This window comes from Zea mays, chromosome 3 (genome assembly GCF_902167145.1).
Source record: "Zea mays cultivar B73 chromosome 3, Zm-B73-REFERENCE-NAM-5.0, whole genome shotgun sequence".
In the NCBI taxonomy this organism is placed as follows: Eukaryota; Viridiplantae; Streptophyta; class Magnoliopsida; order Poales; family Poaceae; genus Zea; species Zea mays.
In genome coordinates, this window is record NC_050098.1 from 199,785,744 (window position 1) to 199,798,507 (window position 12,764).

The window sequence follows — 12,764 nt, forward strand, 5'->3', positions numbered from 1 at the left end:
AGGGCGATGAGCCGCTCCTGCACCTGCTCGGCGCGCTCCCTGGCAAGATTGCCCTCCGCCCGCGCCAGATTAGCCTCCGCCTGCGCAGCCTGCGCCTTGACGAGGGCCTCGTTGGTCTCCCTCCTCTCCCCCGCCAATTGGCGCCGGAGGTCAGCCTTCTCTCCCTCCAGCGCGGCCACCTTGTCCGCCAGCTTGCGGCACTTGCTGTCGGCGGCCGATTTTTCACGGACGGCGTCAGCATGTTGTGTCCGAAGTCTCTCGACTTCGGCAGACACAACTGCCGTGAGGGCCCCCGATGCTGTGCGGTTGGCGAAGTCAGCCACCTGTAGAACACACGTAAGACCGCGGCCCCAGCAAGCCGACCAAAAAAATGAAGTCCAGCTCAGCAGACCTGACTTAGCGCCTCCGTCACCTCCTTCAGCCGGCGGGACGCAGCGCCCGCCTCATCCCTGACGGCCGCGAGTGCCGACATCTCGCCTCCGGCGCTAAGAGCCCCGCCCTTCGCCTTCGGCACTACGGTAGCTGTCGCGGTCGCCGTGGCAGACGCAACTATAGCAAGTTGGCCTTCGTCCGACCCTGCGATGCATCAACGAATTTAAAAAAAAGAGAGAACCGAGCCAACGTCTTACCACCAAGATAGTCGTCCACACTAATATCGGTGGCGAAGTCGGCGACACGCTTGCCGGACGACGGCAACACTCGGGCCGCCTTCGCGACCTCCGCCACTCTGCTGGACGGCGGCACAGCCTTCGTCGATTTGGAGCCTCTGGCGCCTGCCGCTGCCTCCGGCGCCTTGCTAGATGCAGGGACGCCCGACTTCGCCGCCAGCGGCGGCTTGCCTCCGCCGGGGGCCGCAGCCATCGCAGCCCCCCGCTGCCTCTTCGGCCTGGCTTCATGAAGCCTGACAACCGCCTGGCGCTTTTGTGCAGCTCCCTGGCGATCCTTGTCCATCACTGCTGACACAACAGCAGCAATATTCCGCCCGTACAGAAAAACTCTCCATTCACGAACCATGCGAGATGAAAAAAGTCTTCGCCGGCCGCGCGGGGGATAGGAACATTCCTAGGCCAACAACCCCCGGTAACCCTCAGCATCCGAGCCGAAGACTCCCGGAGCTCGGGCGAAGACATCCTTCCCCCCAGGGCCGCGCATGTCCTCATCAACTCTCTAGCAAAACCATCGGAAACCCCAAGTCCTCCCATAGCAGTACCTAATTTCCTCTTTTTAGAGGATGGGGCGGCCGCCAGCGCAGGGTCGTCTCTAGTCTCCACCACCGGTTTCTTCCCACGGCGGTCCACATCGTCTTGACCAGGATAGCCGTCATACGGCAATTGATTCAATTCAAAAACCCTGTTCAAACGGTCATTCGACCCGCGGATATCCTAGCTGCGCTGGCCCTCTGTCCTCGGCACGTAACGACCAACGAGCCGCACCGCCCCATCCTCCGCCTCACGCACAAAGGTGGCCGGATCGCGGCTTTGCAGGTTCAGCGCGAAGGCGGGACTTCGCACCACCCTTCCACCATGGAAAGGCATCTGGCGAGGGCACACTTCGCCCAACGCCCAGCCATGTGCCAAGGGCCATACCTCGTATGCCACAAATTCTTCAACCAAATCGCACCCACTGCTCAGGCCGGCGGCGCACCGAAGGGCCCCTTCGTCCGCATCCTCCTCTGCCACTTCAAAGGGCAGGTACGCTGAGTAAAAATGAGAACACATCTCGGACATGGGGAGTCCCTCATGGTTTTCGACGGTACCCTCAGCAACGTAAAACCAAAACTCATTCCAGTTGCCCCACTTGTTGCAGGCACAAGGAACCAACTCGACTACCTGCATCGTGGTCTTGCCGGTCTTCGGCGTAAACGTGCAGGACCCAAACTGAGCAACTTCATCTCCAATCATCCTCTTCTGCCAGTGCAAACAATAATACTTCGCAAAGACTTCGACCGATGGCTGTCCGCCGTACGAAGTCGTCGCCCAGACATACTTCGACAGAGCCACCACGACATTCAGTGTCAGCTAATGTATCTGAACGTTAAACCTGCGTAGGACTTCGCCAACAAATCGGTGCGCAGGCAGGCGGAGACCGGCGGCGAAGAACGCCTCGAACACAACCAACTCGCCCTTCGGCTCGGGGACTTCCTCCGTCCCCGGGACACGAGCAACGCCGCCGCCGAAGTAACCCAACCGCTGCATATCTTGCACGCGGACCGACGACATCCGCGACATGCCAAAATCAACAGAATCGCCGGCGCGCAACTCCTCCGCCATCAAACTACTCAGCGTCTCCTCAGACGAGGCGTCGGCCGGTGGCGAGGCGGCGGCCGGCGGCGAGGGGTCGGCCGGCGGCGTAGCGGCAGCGGAAGAAGAGGAGGTCGGCATCGCTACGTACCGTCGGCGGCGGCGGGCGGTCTGCTTCACTCGAGCCAGATCTCCGGCGAACAAGAGCACGGCGGGCAGACGAGCAGCAAGACGGTGAAAAAGGCGGCTAGGGTTTTCACGGAGCGCGGAAAGTGAAGTTCAAAAAGCGCCGACCCCGCCCCCTTTTATAGACAGGGCGCGGCTCTTCGGGAAACCCACAATCCAACAGTGCGCGGCGCTTCGGGAAACCCGCAATCCAACAGTACGCTGTCAATCAACGGTCATGTCAAAAACCCCCGCGGAACCACTTCGAGCGAGGGCAGCGTCTCCGCCATCTAGCGACGTCTTCGGCACCAGGTGACTTTGTCGAACTGGTCCCTCGGAGGGCAAATGTTGGGCGAAGGCAAGGACGCCACCCTTCGCTCGAGGCCTTCGCTGCAGTCGCTGGTCTGACAGAGACAAAACGGGCAGGGACACCCTTCGCTCGATTCGGCACCAGACGAAGGCCTGCGACGGCGTCATCCCACAGTGCGGCCTCGTCCAGCTCAGAGGCCCACATGTGATCCGGCCCATTGTAACGGGCCCTGCGTGGCCGCCGCGTGTTACGGGCCTAATTTGTAAAGGCATCCCTGTAATTACAGTCTGTAACCCTGCTTTATGGGAATATTCTGGGGATAACCTAGGTAGCTGAGGGCACATGCGTCCTTAGCTCAAGGCGCTGGGCGCTCAGGTACCTATAAATACCCCCACACAGTGCCCGTGGGAGGCCAGATTAACAGAGATATTGCCATCTAGCGCGTAACCCTGTTAACGTCACTGTTCACCCTTGTTGGCCCCCCTTGCGAGTGAGAGCAAGTTCCAACACACATACCGGAAGAAATTCTCTCGTACATCGTTAGTCATCGGACACGTACCACCATACGCTTTTGCTTAAACAAAAAGGTAAGTGTATGTTTGCAAGAGTAATGGTCAAACATCGTATAACCATAAAGTTAGAATACTATATTAATATATTAAATAAATTAATCCAATAGACATAGATTAACCCAATTAACATAGGATAAATAAATATCTAATTATAAAAGTATGAAACATGGTATAATCAATGTTGTTACTGCGTAGTAAATATTCATACGAGACTAACACAACTGGAACGATTCAATTTGGAATTAAAATGGGGAAGTTACGAATTTCCAAAGTTTCTATGTATTTGATATAGGATTAATTAGGAAATCAATTTTATTGTTGTTTTCATGACAAAACAGAGGTATTATGTGATAAAAATAATATTATAGAATTATAGAAATTGGAATGAACTCATTTGGATTTAATATGAAATTTCCATGAATTAAATGGGTTTCTGCAATTATTTTTAAACTAAAAATCAATTTCTAAACTCCTTTTCCCTATTTTCTTTATTTCCTGGACTGCGTCCCAAATTCCAAAAAGATCAGGGGCCAAGCTATAAATGTTTTTCTAGACTCAGTGAGCATACAGAGTGGACGGTGGGTTAAACACAAAAGACGTCTTAGTTGAAGCTGTACACAATTCAATGTTAGTCATGTTGGCTAGAGGGTGGAAGGCTAGGCATTCTGCTCAATAGATCCAAAGTTCGATCCCTGGTCAGCCACGGTTACGTTGCAAGAAAGGGACTAAATCAATCTGCATGAGCTCCATCTTTGTTGAAGAAAAGATAGTTCATCCAAGGCGCCCAACAGTATGAATGGCTCTATTATTGTGAATAGCATATATACATAGTGTCAACATAAGACAATTTTGAATGATAACATAGACCATTAAAAGGCAATTGGTTTCATCTGTCTCGTCCTCATCGGAATCATCAGTCTCGTCCTCATCAGAATCATCCATGGGCTGGCTGCCTCTCATGCCCAGGCTCGGACGCGACGAAGCTGATGCTGAACCCAAACGAGATGCAGCTCAGCTCCTCGTTGTCATCCCCGACAATCTTCATGTAGATCGTGTAGGAGCCCTGCGAGGGAGCAGAAAGAACCTCAGATCGCATCAGTGCATGAACAACATTTGACTGACACCAATCCGAGTCTGAATATCAGGCGCACAATCTGCCAGGTCCTAAGAAAACACAACAGAGGGAATCTGGGGGTTTTCCTGAACAGAACCTGTTCGGAAGCTCCGTGATTTCCTAGGAGGCGAGAGAAGTTGCGATGCCGGGGGTGCCCCAAATGGATGGCGTTCCTGCCCCTGCCCTGCCCCCGCGGCCGGCCATCCTCGCCACCGGGACAGCCCAACTTTCTTAGGATAAAAGGCTCTGCTGTTATTTCTTTTTACACAGATACTGAACAATGGGATCTTCAGGAGACCAGTGCATCGGGTTGTAACAAATGCTAAGGAAGAGAGATTATCAGTGTTCAGTGGTTCTGTTCAATCCTATAGATCCTGAAAGAGAAATCCAGTCCGCAGGTAGCATAAATCTGAGAAAGAGGATATCATTGGTCCGTTCATATGCTGAGGAAGACTTTAACAAATGCTGGATGGGATGTCACACCCTTCCAGTCCACCCGTAGACCACATCACACATCCCTTTATACTTATGAGGCATTACAGAATTGACTCCAAAATCTCTCGTAACATAATCTTCCTAGCCGAAATCAGAACCATGAACTTTCAATTAGCATTCTTAACTGAAACTGTCAAGGGCTATTTTCATGAAAGCTAGAGATAGCAAGTTGCAACATTTACATGTTGCTGCATCCAGCCACCTAACAACAACGGCTATAAATTTCTTCCTGGTAGAAGTGCATCTACAATTGTATACGTATATGCCATTCATTGGAAAGCAAATAATTAAATTTAACCCCATAACCTCGTACCCACAGCGACATAAAAAGATCCTAATATACGTCCTTCTTTTGTTTGTGACTATACAATCATCCATGGAAAAACAAATGCAAGACTAATACAGTAGGCTACTTAAACGGTGGGGAGAGAATTGATACAGAAACATCTAACATTTGTCAAACCCAACAAAACAAAACATAGGATAATGCCATTAAGATGATAACCCCATCCGTAACTCCCCAGTTCGATCAAGGTTGAGGTAGAGTCCTCTTGGAAACACTATACTTCAGATTGTACAATTTATTAAGAGGGACTCCATATAACCTATATAGCAGGAAATGTCGTCCCTTTTGAATGTATATATGAGTATCAATACGCCTATCTATCAGTCATCGGGGTGAAATGAAGCAACTGGGAGAACAGACAGTGAGTATTATTCAAACTACTACTGTGCCAGTGAATCAGAAGAGCATAGTGTTAATCATAAGTGTTTTCCTGCCAGGTCCTAAGAAAACACAATAGAGGGAATCTGGGGGTTTTCCTAAACAGAACCTGTTCGGAAGCTCCGTGATTTCCTAGGAGGCGAGAGAAGCTGCGATGCCGGGGGCGCCCCAGATCGATGGCGTTCCTGCCCCGGCCCCTGCCCTGCCCCCGCGGCCGGCCATCCTCGCCACCGGGACCGCAAGCATTCTCTGTCGCTGGCGGCGCGCGATAGGGGCGGAGCCTCGCGGCGAGCCTTTCCCTGATTATTAGGACGGGGAGGAGAACGACCAGGCTCGTTCGGGCTTGCTAGCGGCGGGCGCCGCTGCCTGGCTCGCTCTTGCTGCGATGGAGGAGCATGTCCCTGATGAACACCCAGCGCCGGGACCCGCGCGCTGACGACGTGTGTCGGGGACCATAATTAGGGGTACCCTCAAGACGCCTAATTCTCAGCTGGTAACCCCCATCAGCATAAAGCTGCAAAGGCCTGATGGGCACGATTAAGTCAGGGATCAGTCCACACGAGTGACTCGATCACGCTTCACCCGAGCCTAGCCTCGGCCGAAGGCAGCCGACCTCGAGAGACTTCCGTCTCGCCCGAGGCCCCCTTTTTATGGCGGACACATCACCGGCTTGCCCAAGGCCTTGGCTTCGCTCAGAAGCAACCTTGACTAAATCACCACACCGACTGACCAAATTGCAGGGGCATTTAACGCAAAGGTGGCCTGACACCTCTATCCTGACACGCGCCCCCGGCAGAGCCGAGGTGACCGCCGTCACTCCACCGCTCCACTGGCCAGTCTGACAGAAGGACAGCGCCGCCTGCGCCACTCCGACTGCAGTGCCACTCGACAGAGTGAGTCTGACAGGCAATTAGGCCTTGCCAAAGGCGCCACGGCGAACTCCGCTCCGCCCGACCCCAGGGCTCGGACTCGGGCTAGGACCCGGAAGACGGCGAACTCCGCTCCGCCCGACCCCAGGGCTCGGACTCGGGCTAAGACCCGGAAGACGGCGAACTCCGCTCCGCCCGACCCCAGGGCTCGGACTCGGGCTAAGACCCGGAAGACGGCGAACTCCGCTCCGCCCGACCCCAGGGCTCGGACTCGGGCTAAGACCCGGAAGACGGCGAACTCCGCTCCGCCCGACCCCAGGGCTCGGACTCGGGCTAAGACCCGGAAGACGGCGAACTCCGCTCCGCCCGACCCCAGGGCTCGGACTCGGGCTAAGACCCGGAAGACGGCGAACTCCGCTCCGCCCGACCCCAGGGCTCGGACTCAGGCTAAGACCCGGAAGACGACGAAACTCCGCCTCGCCCGACCCCAGGGCTCGGACTCCGCCCTGGCCTCGGCCGGACGACTTCCGCCTCGCCCGACCCCCTGGCTCGGGCTCGGCCACGGCAACTGAAGGCAAGACTCAACCTCGGCTTCGGAGGAAACTCCACGTCGCCCTGCCTAGAGCACAGACCGCCACGTCAACAGGAAACGTCATCATCGCCCTACCCCGAATCGACTCGGGTCACGGAGAACAAGACCGGCGTCTCGTCCGGCCAGCTCCGCCAGAGGGGCAATGATGGCGCTCCACGAGCTCTATGACGACGGCGGCCCCCAGCTCTCTTACGGCAGCAGGACAACGTCAGCAGGGACTCGACCGCTCCAACAGCTGTCCCTCCATCAGGCTCCGCCGCACCACCGATAGCCACGACATCACGCCAGCAGGATGCCCAGATCTCTCCGGCTGCCACATCGGCATGTACCTAGGGCACTAGCTCTCCCTCCGCTAGACACGTAGCACTCTGCTACATCCCCATTGTACACCTGGGTCCTCTCCTTACGACTATAAAAGGAAGGACCAGGGCCTTCTCAGAGAAGGTTGGCCGCGCGGGACCGAGGACGGGACAGGCGCTCTCTTGGGGCCGCTCGCTTCCCTCACCCGCGTGGACGCTTGTAACCCCCCTACTGCAAGCGCACCTGACCTGGGCACGGGACGAACACGAAGGCCGCGGGACTTCCACCTCTCTCACGCTCGGCTCCGGCCGCCTCGCCTCTCCCCCCTCCGCGCTCGCCCACGCGCTCGACCCATCTGGGCTGGGGCACGCAGCACACTCACTCGTCGGCTTAGGGACCCCCCTGTCTCGAAACGCCGACAGTTGGCGCGCCAGGTAGGGGCCTACTGCGTGCTGACGAATAGCTCCCCGTCAAGCTCCAGATGGGCAGTCTCCAGCAACCTCTCCGGCCCGGGACGGTGCTTCGTTTCGGGGCTCTCGAGTTCATGTCCTTCGACGGCAGCTACGACATGATACTTCTTCCACCGCCGTGCGACCACGACAATGGCGGCCGACAACCCGCCCGCCGGCGGCGGAATCGACGACGTCTACCCCGCGTGGTGGAAAGGCAACATTCGGGCTCGCTCCGTTCTCTCCCCCGCCAACGGAGGAGGAGGCGGGGCCGTCAAGGCCAGACGGGAGGCCGCGCTTCGCCGGCCGTCGAGCGAATCGACGCCCCCGACGCCCCGACGGAAGGCACGCCGGACATCGACCTCGCGTTCAAGACGGAGGCAAGCGCCGTCCCCCCGCGGCACGACGACCCCGAGCAAGAAGACGACGCCGGCGCGCTCGCGGAAAGCCTGCAGGACGTCGCCCTCGGACCAGAGATGACGGCGCAACCAGTCCCCGATGTGACTACGTCGCTCCTCGTCGACCAAAAGGTAACGACTAACTCCCATCTTGCGTCATTTCGACTCGGCCTCCACCCGCCAAACGACCTCGATTTGGCGGGCGCTCTCATTGAGGCGAGTGCAACCCCACTGAGGTTCTGTATGCGATCGCCTTGGGGCCGACTGACGGACGTCTCGACCTACGGGCCCTCTGGGTCCGAGGAAGATGACGATCCCAGCATCGGTTGGGATTTCTCCGGACTTGGCAACCCCAGTGCCGTGCGGGACTTCATGGCCGCATGTGACTACTGTCTGTCCGACTGTTCCGATGCAAGCCGCAGCCTTGGCGACGAGAGCTGCGGCCCAAGCCGCGAATGTTTCCACATCGAGCTAGGGAATCCCACCGAAGGCAACCATCTCGGCATGCCGGAGGATGGTGATCTCCCTAGGCCGGTGCCTCGCGCCGACATCCCACGGGAGCTAGCTGTGGTCCCCGCTCCGGCGGGGGGTTACGACCCACAACTCGAGCAAGTCCGCGAGGCGCAGGCCAGGCTCAACGAGGGAACAGGAGCACTTGAGCCGATCCGTCGGGACGTCGAACAGGCATGGGTGGGCCAACCCCTGGCCGAAGAAATACGTCATCTGCCCCAAGGTCTCCAGCACCGCGTCGCCAACGACGTCAGGATCAGGCCGCCGCCCGCATCCAGCGGGGTCGGTCAGAACCTGGCAACCGCAGCAATGCTCATCCGCGCAATGCCGGAGCCGTCAACCACCGAGGGTCGGCGGATCCAGGGAGAACTCAAGAATCTCCTGGAAGGCGCCGCGGCCCAGCGGGCCGAGAGCACTGCATCCCGAAGGCAAGGATATCCCTCGGAACCTCACGCCGCGACTTCCCGATTCATGCGGGAAGCCTCGGTCTACACCGGGCGCACGCGCAACACCGCGCCTGCGGCCCCGGGCCACCTCGGCAACGAGCACCATCGACGCGACCGTCGGGCTCACCTCGACGAAAGGGTGCGCCGAGGCTATCACCCCAGGCGTGGGGGACGTTACGACAGCGGGGAGGATCGGAGTCCTTCGCCCGAACCACCCGGTCCGCAGGCTTTCAGTCGGGCCATCCGACGGGCGCCATTCCCGACCCGGTTCCGACCCCCGACTACTATCGTAAAGTACTCGGGGGAAACGAGACCGGAGCTGTGGCTCGCGGACTACCGCCTTGCCTGCCAACTGGGTGGAACGGACGACGACAACCTCATCATCCGCAACCTCCCCCTGTTCCTCTCCGACACTGCCCGTGCCTGGTTGGAGCACCTGCCTCCGGGGCAGATTTCCAACTGGGACGACTTGGTCCAAGCCTTCGCTGGCAATTTCCAGGGCACATACGTGCGCCCCGGGAATTCCTGGGACCTTCGAAGCTGCCGGCAACAGCCGGGGGAGTCGCTCCGGGACTACATCCGGCGATTCTCGAAGCAGCGCACCGAGCTGCCCAACATCACCGACTCGGATGTCATCGGCGCGTTCCTCGCCGGCACCACTTGCCGCGACCTGGTGAGCAAGCTGGGTCGCAAAACCCCCACCAGGGCGAGCGAGCTGATGGACATCGCCACCAAGTTCGCCTCCGGCCAGGAGGCGGTCGAGGCTATCTTCCGAAAGGACAAGCAGCCCCAGGGCCGCCCGTCGGAAGAAGCTCCCGAGACGTCTGCTCCGCGCGGCGCCAAGAAGAAAGGCAAGAAGAAGTCGCAATCGAAACGTGACGCCGCAGACGCGGACCTTGTCGCCGCCGCCGAGTATAAGAACCCTCGGAAGCCACCCGGAGGTGCAAACCTCTTCGACAAGATGCTCAAGGAGCCGTGCCCCTACCATCAGGGGCCCGTCAAGCACACCCTCGAGGAGTGTGTTATGCTTCGGCGTCATTTCCACAGGGCCGGGCCACCCGCCGAGGGTGGCAGGGCCCGCGACGACGACAAGAACGAAGATCACCAAGCAGGAGAATTCCCCGAGGTCCGCGACTGCTTCATGATCTACGGAGGGCATGCGGCGAATGCCTCGGCTCGGCACCGCAAGCAAGAGCGCCGGGAGGTCTGCTCGGTGAAGGTGGCGGCGCCAGTCTACCTAGACTGGTCCGACAAGCCCATCACTTTCGACCGAGCCGACCACCCCGACCATGTGCCGAGCCCGGGGAAATACCCGCTCGTCGTCGACCCCGTTGTCGGCGATGTCAGGCTCACCAAGGTCCTGATGGACGGGGGCAGCTGCCTCAACATCATCTACGCCGAGACCCTCAAGCTCCTGCGTGTCGATCCGTCCACCGTCCGAGCAGGCGCTGCGCCCTTCCACGGGATCATCCCTGGGAAGCGCGTCCAGCCCCTCGGGCGACTCGACCTCCCAGTCTGCTTCGGGACACCCTCCAACTTCCAAAGGGAGACCCTGACGTTCGAAGTGGTCGGGTTCCGAGGAACCTACCACGCCGTGTTAGGGAGGCCATGCTACGCGAAGTTCATGGCCGTCCCCAACTACACCTACCTGAAGCTCAAGATGCCGGGCCCCAACGGGGTCATCACCGTCGGCCGCACGTACAAACACGCGTTCGAATGCGACGTGGAGTGCGTGGAGTACGCCGAGGCCCTCGCCGAGTCCGAGGCCCTCATCGCCGACCTGGAGAACCTCTCCAAGGAGGTCCCAGACGTGAAGCGCCATGCCGGCAACTTCGAGCCAGCGGAGACGGTCAAGGCCGTCCCCCTCGACCCCAGCGGCGACACCACCAAGCAGATCCGGATCGGTTCCGGGCTCGACCCCAAATAGGAAGCAGTGCTCGTCGACTTTCTCCGCGCAAACGCCGACGTCTTTGCGTGGAGTCCCTCGGACATGCCCGGCATACCGAGGGATGTCGCCGAGCACTCGCTGGATATTCGGGCCGGAGCCCGACCCGTCAGACAGCCTCTGCGCCGATTCGACGAGGAGAAGCGCAGAGCGATTGGCGAAGAGATCCACAAGCTAATGGCGGCAGGGTTCATCAAAGAGGTATTCCATCCCGAATGGCTTGCCAACCCTGTGCTTGTGAGGAAGAAAGGGGGGAAATGGCGGATGTGTGTAGACTACACTGGTCTCAACAAAGCATGTCCGAAGGTTCCCTACCCTTTGCCTCGCATCGACCAAATCGTGGATTCCACTGCTGGGTGCGAAACCCTGTCCTTCCTCGATGCCTACTCGGGGTATCACCAGATCCGGATGAAAGAGTCCGACCAGCTCGCGACTTCTTTCATCACGCCGTTCGGCATGTACTGCTACGTCACCATGCCGTTCGGCCTGAGGAATGCAGGCGCAACGTACCAGCGGTGCATGAACCATGTGTTCGGCGAACACATCGGTCGCACAGTCGAGGCCTACGTCGATGACATCGTAGTCAAGACACGGAAGGCTCCCAACCTCCTCTCCGACCTTGAAGTGACATTCCGGTGTCTCAAGGCGAAAGGAGTCAAGCTTAATCCTGAGAAGTGTGTCTTCGGGGTGCCCCGAGGCATGCTCCTGGGGTTCATCGTCTCTGAGCGAGGCATCGAGGCCAACCCGGAGAAGATCGCGGCCATCACCAGCATGGGGCCCATCAAGGACTTAAAAGGGGTACAGAGGGTCATGGGATGCCTCGCCGCCCTGAGCCGCTTCATCTCACGCCTCGGCGAAAGAGGTCTGCCCCTGTACCGCCTTTTAAGGAAAGCCGAGTGTTTCGTTTGGACCCCTGAGGCCGAGGAAGCCCTCGGCAACCTAAAGGCGCTCCTTACAAAGGCGCCAGTCTTGGTGCCGCCGGCGGACGGAGAAACCCTCTTGGTCTACGTCGCCGCGACCACTCAGGTGGTTAGCGCCGCGATTGTGGTCGAAAGGCAGGAGGAAGGGCATACATTGCCCGTTCAGAGGCCGGTTTACTTCATCAGCGAAGTGCTGTCCGAGACTAAGATCCGCTACCCACAAGTTCAAAAGCTGCTGTATGCTGTGATCCTGACGAGGCGGAAGCTACGACACTACTTCGAGTCCCATCCGGTGACTGTGGTGTCATCCTTCCCCCTGGGGGAGATCATCCAGTGCCGAGAGGCCTCGGGCAGGATCGCAAAGTGGGCAGTGGAGATCATGGGCGAAACGATCTCGTTCGCCCCTCGGAAGGCCATCAAGTCCCAAGTGTTGGCGGATTTCGTGGCTGAATGGGTCGACACCCAACTACCAACGACTCCGATCCAACCGGAGCTCTGGACCATGTTTTTCGACGGGTCGCTGATGAAGACGGGGGCCGGTGCGGGCCTGCTCTTCATCTCGCCCCTCGGAAAGCACTTGCGCTACGTGCTGCGCCTCCACTTCCCGGCGTCCAACAATGTGGCCGAGTACGAAGCTCTGGTCAACGGATTGCGGATCGCCATCGAGCTAGGGGTCAGACGCCTCGACGCCCGCGGTGATTCGCAGCTCGTCATC

The 12,764-nt window shown here is 58.5% G+C and overlaps 1 long non-coding RNA gene across 1 annotated transcript; it reads right to left on the reverse strand.

Moving 5' to 3' along the window:
- Positions 1-4,013: 4,013 nt before the first annotated feature.
- Positions 4,014-6,059, reverse strand: LOC103651175 (uncharacterized). The gene is made up of 2 exons (XR_002268185.1): positions 5,730-6,059; positions 4,014-4,350 (listed from the first exon to the last, which is right to left on the reverse strand). It is a non-coding gene; the product is annotated as an uncharacterized lncRNA (long non-coding RNA).
- Positions 6,060-12,764: the final 6,705 nt, after the last annotated feature.